The sequence below is a fragment of the Prunus persica genome, chromosome G3 (genome assembly GCF_000346465.2).
Source record: "Prunus persica cultivar Lovell chromosome G3, Prunus_persica_NCBIv2, whole genome shotgun sequence".
Classification (NCBI taxonomy): Eukaryota; Viridiplantae; Streptophyta; class Magnoliopsida; order Rosales; family Rosaceae; genus Prunus; species Prunus persica.
Window position 1 is genome coordinate 18,869,843 of NC_034011.1, and position 10,135 is coordinate 18,879,977.

Consider the following 10,135-nt stretch of genomic DNA (forward strand, 5'->3'; position numbering starts at 1 on the left):
TATTGTGCATGCTGCCAGTTGTGGATATTAAATGTGTTTTTATGCAGGTTGAATTTCTGGGCAATGTTCAATTTATAAGGGAGACTCTGCCGAAATTTCGGCAGAAAGTCTCGTACCCTTATTCCATTTTGGGAAAAAGGGTATAGCTTTAGAAGTGGGCCCGACATCGGGGTGATGTCGGGAATTTCCACAGGATTCGTCTCGGGTTTCGGGAAATTCGGGGCGAGTCCTTTCATGGGGGCCAAGTTCAGGGACGTATACAGTAATTAACCCTTAAAAAAACGAATGGAAGTAAAAGAGGAGTAAGAAAATCAGCACCCTATAAATATATCTAGGTACTTATGCTAAGAACTCCTTTTGTAAAGCATTATGGCTAGGAAAAAAAAAAAAAACCTTATTTTTCATATATATATATATATATATATATATGATGGTAACTTGTGCTTCAAAGAGCGTGCAGGAGCAATAACTTAACGGGTAATTACTTATCGCAATTAATGTAAAACCCTTTGAAACTTTGAATATTTTGATTGAAACCTTGAAATTTGGTTAATTTTTTATATTCTAGCAATTAATGAAATTCGTTGGTTGATTGGAGAGACTTGTCTGCTAATTGATTTTCAATCAAGGCTTTAGAGAAGAATTAGAAAATTAGTTAATTACCGTTTGTTGTTATTAGGCCTAAGTATTAGGATTTTCTTAGGAAGAATGAGACATTATATTGTTATAATTTTAATATTTATGTGTTGCACTTGATACTATTTTTTATGTTATTATGAAATTAAATTTAGGGTTAATCGTTTCATCAGTCCCTGAACTTAGACCTGATTTGCATTAGAGTCCCTCAATTTCCAAAATCGTTCCCATTATCCTTCAACTTCGGTTTCATTAAGACAAATGGTCATGCCGTCAATTTTGTTAACTTTTCTATTAAATGCAGGGGCAAAATGGTATTTTTGTATTCAATGATTAAAATATGATTAAAAAAATTAAAATTAAACTCCCCTCCCCCCCTCCCTTCTATCCCGATTTCTACTCCCCCAAAACTTTTTTTTTTGGTTTGATTTTATTTTATTGTTATTTTAAAGATATGATTTTTACTCATTTTTTTGGTTTTAATATAAAAATACCATTTTGCCCTTGCATTTAACAGAAAAAGTTAACAAAATTGACAGCATGACCATTTGTCCTAACAAAAGTGAAGTTAAAGAACCACGAGAACTATTTTGGAAATTGAGGGACTCAAATGCAAATCGGGTCTAAATTCAGAGACTAATAAAATGATTAACCCTTGAATTTATATACATGGTTATTGATTTTGTGTACTATATTCTTGAAATTAGCATTTGATGAAAATGGCCTATAAAACTCCCTTTGCAAAGTACTACACATGTCATTGTTGCTATAAAATGGAATGTATTAGTGCTTTTATAAGTTAGGAAAGAGATGTATAATGGCTTTTTTTTTTCAAAAAAAAACTTCAACAATACAATCAAAGACATCAATAAGATATTGAAAGTACTAATCCCCGGAGGACAACAAACTCACATGTTAAAAACTAAACTAAAGCGGACAAAAGCCACAATAAAACTATTAGTCCACATCACCACAATTAACCATAAGACCAAACAAAGTCCACATACCCAACATAACTGAAACCCTAAAGCAAACCATGAGCCTAAAAGAACCTTACCACTACCACTTGAAAAAGCACCTTCTCGGCCATACCCACCACCGCATTCATAACAGATCTAGGGAAATATGGTTTCCATCAATCTATCTGCGCATAAGAGTGAATAAATAAATGAAAACAACTATCTTGATAAAAAAACAATTGGGTAACTCCGTCAAAGAATGCTATAACTGCATAAAACAATGCTATAAGATTGCATCCAAATTGCTATACTACTTCTAAACTGTTTTTCCATTGAATCAAGTTTCTTTTCCAATATAAAAAAATTCATTCTCTTTGAGTTTTAATTACAACATTAAATCCCTTATATTGTCACCTACTCATAGGGAGATGTACGATGTTAATTATTTCTTGAATGGTAATCTAGGGAGTTGCTTTTGCATTGAAAGGTATTTGCAAGGAAACTCATGATTTTTTTTTTTGGGTAGCAATCTTAGCTTGTCAGTTAAAATACCACATGTGTATTGGTACAATTTGACAGACTCTCACCCATCGGAGCACACGGCAGAGGTACTACCACACCTCAATAAAAGACGACTACTCAACAATGGCTTGGATGCTTCCTGATTATGGATTCAATATATGTTGTTGTTGCTTATTTTTTTACCTACAAGATGATACACATAAAAGCAAATACAGTATCTCAAAAGGCTTTCACAGATATGTGATTTCAGCTGCTAAGAGCTCCAACTTACCCATCAAAGTCGAAGTTGTTGACACTTGTTTGGATATGGACCCCCATCTATATTAGAAAAGTGGTCATCAATGTGGTTAGTAAATGTAATCTAAATAGCAACACCAATTTTGTCACATTCCAGATCGGCTCAATCATAGCACGATATTGTTCTCTTTGGGCACCTTGCCCTCACGGTTTTGTTTCCGGGAACTCACGAGCAACTTCCCAGTTGGTCACCCATCATCAGATTGCTCTGCCCCAAACTAGCTTAACTTCGGAGTTCTCATGACTCCGAAGCTAGTGAGCTCCCAAAAGGCCTCGTGCTAGATGGAGGTAGGCATGTACATATAAGGCAGATCACTCCCTCTCTGTTGGTCGATGTGAGATGTTACAATCCACCCCCCTTAGGGGCTCGACATCCTCATCGGCACATTCGCACCACACAGCAGAGTGGCTCTGATACCATTCTGTCACATCTCGGATCGGATCGGCTCTGCCTTAGCACGATATTGTCCGTTTTGGGCCCACTGCCCTCACTATTTTGTTTCTGAGAACTCACAAGCAACTTCCCAGTGAATCACTCATCCTAAGATTGCTCTACCCCAAACTCGCTTAACTTCAGAGTTCTCATGATTCCAAAGCTAATGAGCTCCCAAAAGGCCTCGTGCTAGATGGAGATAGGCATGTACATATAAGGCACATCACCTCCTTTCCGTTAGTCGATGGAGCAATATGAAAACTAGAAACTGTGAAAGTTTGGTCACACTTAATGTACAAATGCTTGAATATGTTGACGAAATGCAAGCTAATGTTATCATTATCATTCTTTTTATTATTAATTTTGAATAATGTAATGTAAACATTGGTATGAAGTATTAGAGTCGAGGAATATTATTAACCTATTAAAATTGTGGCTCAAATCCTTTGCCTCTTTTGCTTGTGTGAGTGCTCATATAATATAAGCCATATATACTAACAAATTTTGGGTTTGATTTTAACTTAATTTTGTCCACTCCTTTCATTTAGCTTTTAAATAATTGCATTATTGAATTTGGTTATGTACCTATCGGCATGTTCTAATTAGCTTTATTGACACAAGCAATGGCTGAGGCATATTAAGGCTTGACTCGAAATTTTGACAGCATTTAATATTTTGGCTTTGCCTCCTACAAATTTAGGAAATATATGTAATAAATTATTGCTTATGGTCCCTCCCCATTAAAGAAAAGCTACGATTTCCCTCTATAACTAAAAGACTAAGGCCTCATTTGGTTCGCAGAAAAGATTTGATGGGAACCAGGAAAGTAACCAAGAAATACCATTTTATTTCCTTTCACATATTTGGTTTCTGTAGGAATGTAAAGTGAAGTTTGTTTAATTTTTCAGTTTTTTTTTTTTTTTTTGAGGTCCTTTCCTATTGAAAGGGGCGATAGCATATTAAACTCACACACACAACACGGATGCTAGGACTCGAACCCAGGACCTTGCCTGAGGGAGTAAATACTCCAAACCACTACACTAGTGGGTCCGTTGCTTAATTTTTCAGTTATACTCATATGAAATCAAATAAAAAAATAATGCATTTAATGCTATATTGTAATTCTAAATTGTTAATGGAGACAAAATAGTCATGAAAAATGTACATTTAATGTTGGTTCATTTTCCCAAACTTTCCCATGAGGAGGAAAACAAAACCCAAGTGGAGAGGAGGGTTTCACTTTCCCCTATTTTCTCATGTGCCAGGCAACTATTTCCTATGCTTGGACTTACCAAAAATGGGAAAGCAATTGATTTTCCATCCCCAAGCCTCTTTTTCCTTTTTTTTTTCTTTATAAGGGAAAAAAAGAACTACAACCGAAAACCACGCGGGCACGCAGGCCCTACCAAGTCAAAATAAAAAGGAACAGAACAGCTTAACGGAAAACCCCTATCCCACAACCAGGACGGAGTAAGATTATGGCCTAAGCTAGCAACAGCATTAGCAATAAAGTTAGCCTCCCAAAAAATGTGCTGAAAAGAAATCTCATCGCAATAAGAACTGAGCAATTAAATGTCTTGCACAAGGAGACTTATGCTCTAGGAAACCGAAACCAGATTGTTAACACAATCAATGATGAGTTTTGAGTCACCTTCCACTATCTTTCGCCAACCCTTATGAATAGCATGCGCCAGGCTATCCCGAAGAGCCAAACACTTTGCGACTGTAATTGAAACTTGACCAGAGGTTTTAGCGCCAGCTAAACGAACATTACCATTCCAGTCACGAATCACAAAACCAGTAGCAGCCAAATTACCACTCACCAAACCATCAAAATTCACTTTAACCCAGTCCAGAGGCGGTGGTTTACACTTGATGTGAACCCTTCCAGTAGACTTCTGACTCTTTTTCCATGAACCAAATAAGGTCTAAGTGATTTTGGGGCCCACCAATATATTAATAAAAAAATAAAAGCAACCAATCAAATAAAGTTTCAAAAAAAATCCCCTTTGTCAAATAGGGAGTAAACTTTTACCCAAATAAAAAAGGTTAGGAATTTTTTTTTTCTTTCCCCTATATGAACTACCATGAACTTAGTCTGAAGCAATCTTTGTCTTTGAAGAATCGTTCCACAGCCGCATACATCAAAAGAAAATAATTGAATTTGGGTGTTTGCTCTCCCACATCCTTCTTCAAAAAAATTTATTCTTTATGCGTTAGATAACTTTACATAGTCATATTTTTTTTCTTTGATTATTTTATTTATATATTTTATGAGAATATATTTGTATATGTTTATATGAGTGAAAATTGAAGTTTTCATTTATTAAAATTATGTGTTTTGTATCTTATATGCTTTATGCATATAATATGAATTTTTGTTGTTGTATAATTTAGGAATCATGTCCTCAATAAAATTTGTAATTAGTTTGTAAATGAAGAAACAATATGGATTTTTCAAAAGAAAACATACTGAAATATCTAAAGTTACCTCATATATACATGATTCTAATATTGAGACAGTAACATATGAAAACCATTTTGGATCTCCAAGAATTGAGACTACTGACAATGAAGTTGATATTAGTTCTTTAGAGCGCGACCAAAGGCTATGTCCACAAATATGGAATTATCATGTTAATCAACGTGATGAAATTCAACAAGCTTACATTAACGTCAGTCCATACCGACCTATACTTTATGTTCACCTGTTTTGATTTAATCCTGTGATTGTAGGGTAAAGTTCCCCATTGACTTGACAACCATTGATGGTCAACAAGTCAACTTTCTTTTGTGTATGAGCATGCCACTGCTAGCAGTTTTAATACCCTAGCAGACTTCTAAAAAATAGATAACTTGTGCCCCAAGTTACTAATTCTAAACAAGCAATTATGAAATTTGGTGAGGAATATCTCCCAAGTAAGTTCTTTTCTTGCCTCAAACGAGTGAGGACTTCTCAATTTTTCACAGTACAAAGCTGGTAGTTCTGACTAGAATAGATAAAAAGAAAACAAACTGTTTTAATAGAACTGCCTATTACAGGACTCAAAAGAGAAATGCCAACTCTAAAAAAAAAAAAAAAAAAAAAAAAAAAAAAAACTGAACGTTGGACTTCGATTTCTGTCTGGATAGCTGCCTCTGAACCTGGCTGGACTGGATGTGTTTGTGCTGGATTGGATCATCAACACCTTCAACTGATGAGTTTCAGCTGGAAATTGATACCAACGTTTGAGTTTGGCAGAGCTTCGATCTATCTCAAGCCTTGAAAAGCTTCTTTAACTGATAGAATTGGGGACTCTTTGGTCTAAAGAGGGTAGAAGTGGCTGGATTGATGATCATTGGGCTGTAGCTGTATTGTAGTATTTGTTCTGCTTAATCAAAGCTTTTTGTAAATTTGTTGAGGTTTTCATATTGTGAAAACCTAGACTCTGCTTGACTTGGCTTGTGCTAAACCAAATTTGTAACGAGAGAAATCTCGCTTTGTAAAACTGTTTCTCTGAACTGAACTGAAATCAAAGATTTGAATTCTAGCTGATTTGTCTCTTGTGGATCAAAGAGCTTTGGTTGCTTCAGTGTCTGAAGACTTTTGAGATCAGTTGATCTTTTTGAGTTTGTGAGTTATGACTTTGAGAGTTTTTATCTTGATTGATTTTTTTGGCTGTCCTTTGATCTGTTCACCTCCTCTCATATTTATAGGAAATGCTGGAGTAGGGTTTTTAATCTTTAATAATGGGCGGCAGATCTTTCAAAGATCTTTCTTTTTAAATGCCACAAAAATGGAAGTTATTATTCTGGCAGAGAAGAACCATCAACAGTCAGTTTTCATAGTGATCTTTTCCTTACTTTTCCCTGAAAGAAAACCAACTCTTCTTGTTCTCTGTCTGTCCCTTGTAAAAATACAATATGCCATGATGGTAGGTTTGCTTTTCCTGATGAACAACTCTCTTGCTCCCTGCTTATCTCTTGGAAATATAACCTGCTTTGGTGCAGAGCTTCTTTGCACATTTAAGAGGGAATTTGATCTTCTTTCCCTAACTACAAAGATGGAGAAATCCTCCTGTAAGACATGCCTTCATTAACACCTTGTCACCTCCTCTGTGATAGTTGAAAATTTTGACTTTTCCAAAGTCAAAAAGTCACGTTGGGGCTCTCTTTGAGAAAAAAGATCTGCTGACTTGCCTTTTTTTGGGGTAGAGATCAAGTGGTGCGAATTTTTCAGAAGTTGGGCTTTTTATCCAAAGCAGCGTGTCATTTTTTAATTGCCAATAATAGTATTTTATTTTTTAGACCATGGCTATATTTGTAATCTGCTCAAAAAGGTTTAGGCTGTTTCATCTTCTTCGTTTGATTTCTAATTCCCATAAATAAAAAGCCCAAAACGTTTTGTTCATATGCCTTTTGACAAAAAATGGACTAGCGTGCAATATTTTGCCCCAAACACTTTCCAAGTATCCAAAATCAGGATCAGTAACTCATTAGTATAGCTTTCAAAGTTCATGGTTCAAGCTCTTTCCTTCGTGGTTAGAATATTCACCTGTGAAAGATGCAACTTTTTGTCTACCGTGCTATCTTTTTAAAAAACCATCTGGATATTTTGGGCAAAATGCTTTCACTCTTGAGGGATTTCAAAGTTGGAAGAAAGTTAGAGATGGAAAAAATTGTTCTTTTCTAAATCATAAGGGGAAATATCCTAACTCCCCTCATAAAATTGCCAAGAGATCATGTTTGAATTTGATGAATCAATCTTAGCATATACAAAAAGTCGTTGAGAATTATTATTCCCAACAAATTGTAGACAATTGACAACGACTTAAGGCAACAATTGAAGCAGTCAGGTGGCTTGCATTCCAAGGATGTGCTTTTAGAGGCCATGATGAAAAAAAGAATTCAATCAATTTCAAATGTTAGAGATATTGGCTGCATATAATGAAAAGGTTTTGGAGTTGTCTTAGATAAAGCTCCCAAAAATGCCTCTTATACATCACCAAATATCCAAAAAGAAATTTTACATGTTTTTCAACTAAAGTGAAGAAAGCAATCTCTGAAGAAATTGGGAAATCAAAGTTTTGTATAATTGTTGACGAAGCGTGTGATGAATCTAAGAGAGAGCAAATGGCTATAGTGTTGTGATTTGTTGACAAAGAATGTCTTATTTAGGAGCTTTTTTTGGGCTTGTTCATGTGTCAAACACTGAGGCATCACTTCTGAAAAAAGGTATATACTTTATATTGTCTCATAATTCACTAAATATTCAAAATATTATAGGACAAGGATACGATGGTGCAAGTAACATGTGAGGTAAGTGGAATGGGTTACAAGCTTTGATTTTGAATGATTGCTCATATGCTTATTATGTTCATTGTTTAGCACGTCGATTACAATTGGCATTAATTGCATCATCAAGAGAATTCATCACTTTTTCACTAAATTGACTTCTATTATTAATATTGTTGGTGCTTCATGCAAGCATAATGATGAACTGAGAAATGCTGAAGCTGGTGAAATTGAGCAAATGATTGAAATTGATGAGAACGAGACTAGGAAAGGAATTAACCAAATTGGGACCTCACAACGTACTTGTGATATTTGTTGGGTTTCTCATTTGAAATCAATTACCAGCTTGGTAAATATGTTCAGTGCAACATGCATAGTTCTAATTAATATACTTGATAACGGAACTACTTATTCTCAACGAGGAGATGCTGATGCAGCTTATAAGGCAATGACTTCATATGAATTTGTCAAGCTTTGCAATGTCAATCCCAAAACATCATAAATGCCATGAATCTTGTTTCTTCCACTAAAGTATGATGGATGGGATTCTTTGCTTACCAAGGTGAATTCTTTTTATGAAGTATGGAACATAGATATCGTATATATGAATGCTCATTATGTTGCAAGACGAGGTCGAGCTTGTCATCAACAAGATGATTTTATGATTAAACATTATTACTTGATAGATATTTTTTTATGTTGTAATTGTGGAACATATATCTCACCGGCCAATAAGGAGACGACACGTGGAAAAGGAATATTCCCTAGGTCAACTAATTACGATAAATTATCTTTGATTTAAGATAGTAATATCTCCCTAAATCAAGGAACCAATTTCCACCAAATCTCTTAGAGTAATTCATATAATCTTTTTGGGTCCGAATAATCCTAACCAAATAAAGATTATTCTCCCAAAACCCTAGCACACAAAGAGCATATAAATACATGGCTACACAAGGCATTCAAGGTAATTCTAAACTCACATTCAAAACTCTAGCTGAATTTCTCCTCTCTTTCTTTCTCGCCCCTCCTTCAAGCTCTCCCTCACATGGAAAAGTGCCACCACACACAGCTCTAGCCACCCAGCTCTCTACATCCGAGAAAACTTCATCCATTTTAGCTATTGTTGTATCTTTATCAAGATCCAATCTAACTAACTTAGGCATCGGAGGGCCTTTGACCAACACCCGGATGTGGTCTATTAACTCCTATTTATTTCGCAAGGATCGAGAAAGAGAGAGAAGGAAGATCGAAGATCGAAGCATCAACCTGCAAATATTCCCCATGCAGAATTTTACTCAAACAATAATAAACTCTCAACTCAAAGAATTAAATAGCCGATTTAGTGATCAAACAACATAGCTGCTTATTCTAGGGCGGCTTTGAATCCTCATAAAGTGAGTAAGTCTTTTAGAATTGATGATATCTGTCAATTGGTAGATAAGTTCTACCTGCAAGACTTTGAAGATCATTAGAAGATAGATTTGAGAAGACAACTTTAACATTTTGAGAGTGATGTCGTTTGACTTCTAGAGTTCAAAAACTTGTCAACAATTTCTGATCTATCTCAATGATTGGTAACGACTAGAAGATCAATGACATATCCACTTGTTTATAGAATGGTTATGCTTGTGCTTACTCTTCATGTTTTTACTGCAACTACTGAGCGATCATTTTTTACTATGCGTATAGTAAAAACTAGGCTTCGTAACAAGATGGAAGACGAATTTCGCACAGACTCTTTAATTATGTGCATCGAAAGGGCAATTACATAAAAGTTTAGCATTGACTCAATCATAGGTTTTCAAGATATGAAATAACAACGAGTGTTATTTTGATACCTAATTGAATAAACAATTGTTTTCTGCCTTTTAATTTTCCAAACATTGTTAAGGTTGAAAAATTGGAATTTTTTAATGTCTTTTTTTTGTTTATATGTTGCCCCCCCCCCCCCCCCCCCCCCCCCCTCCCCAAATATAAACTCATGGCTCTGCCACTAGACACAAGCAATATG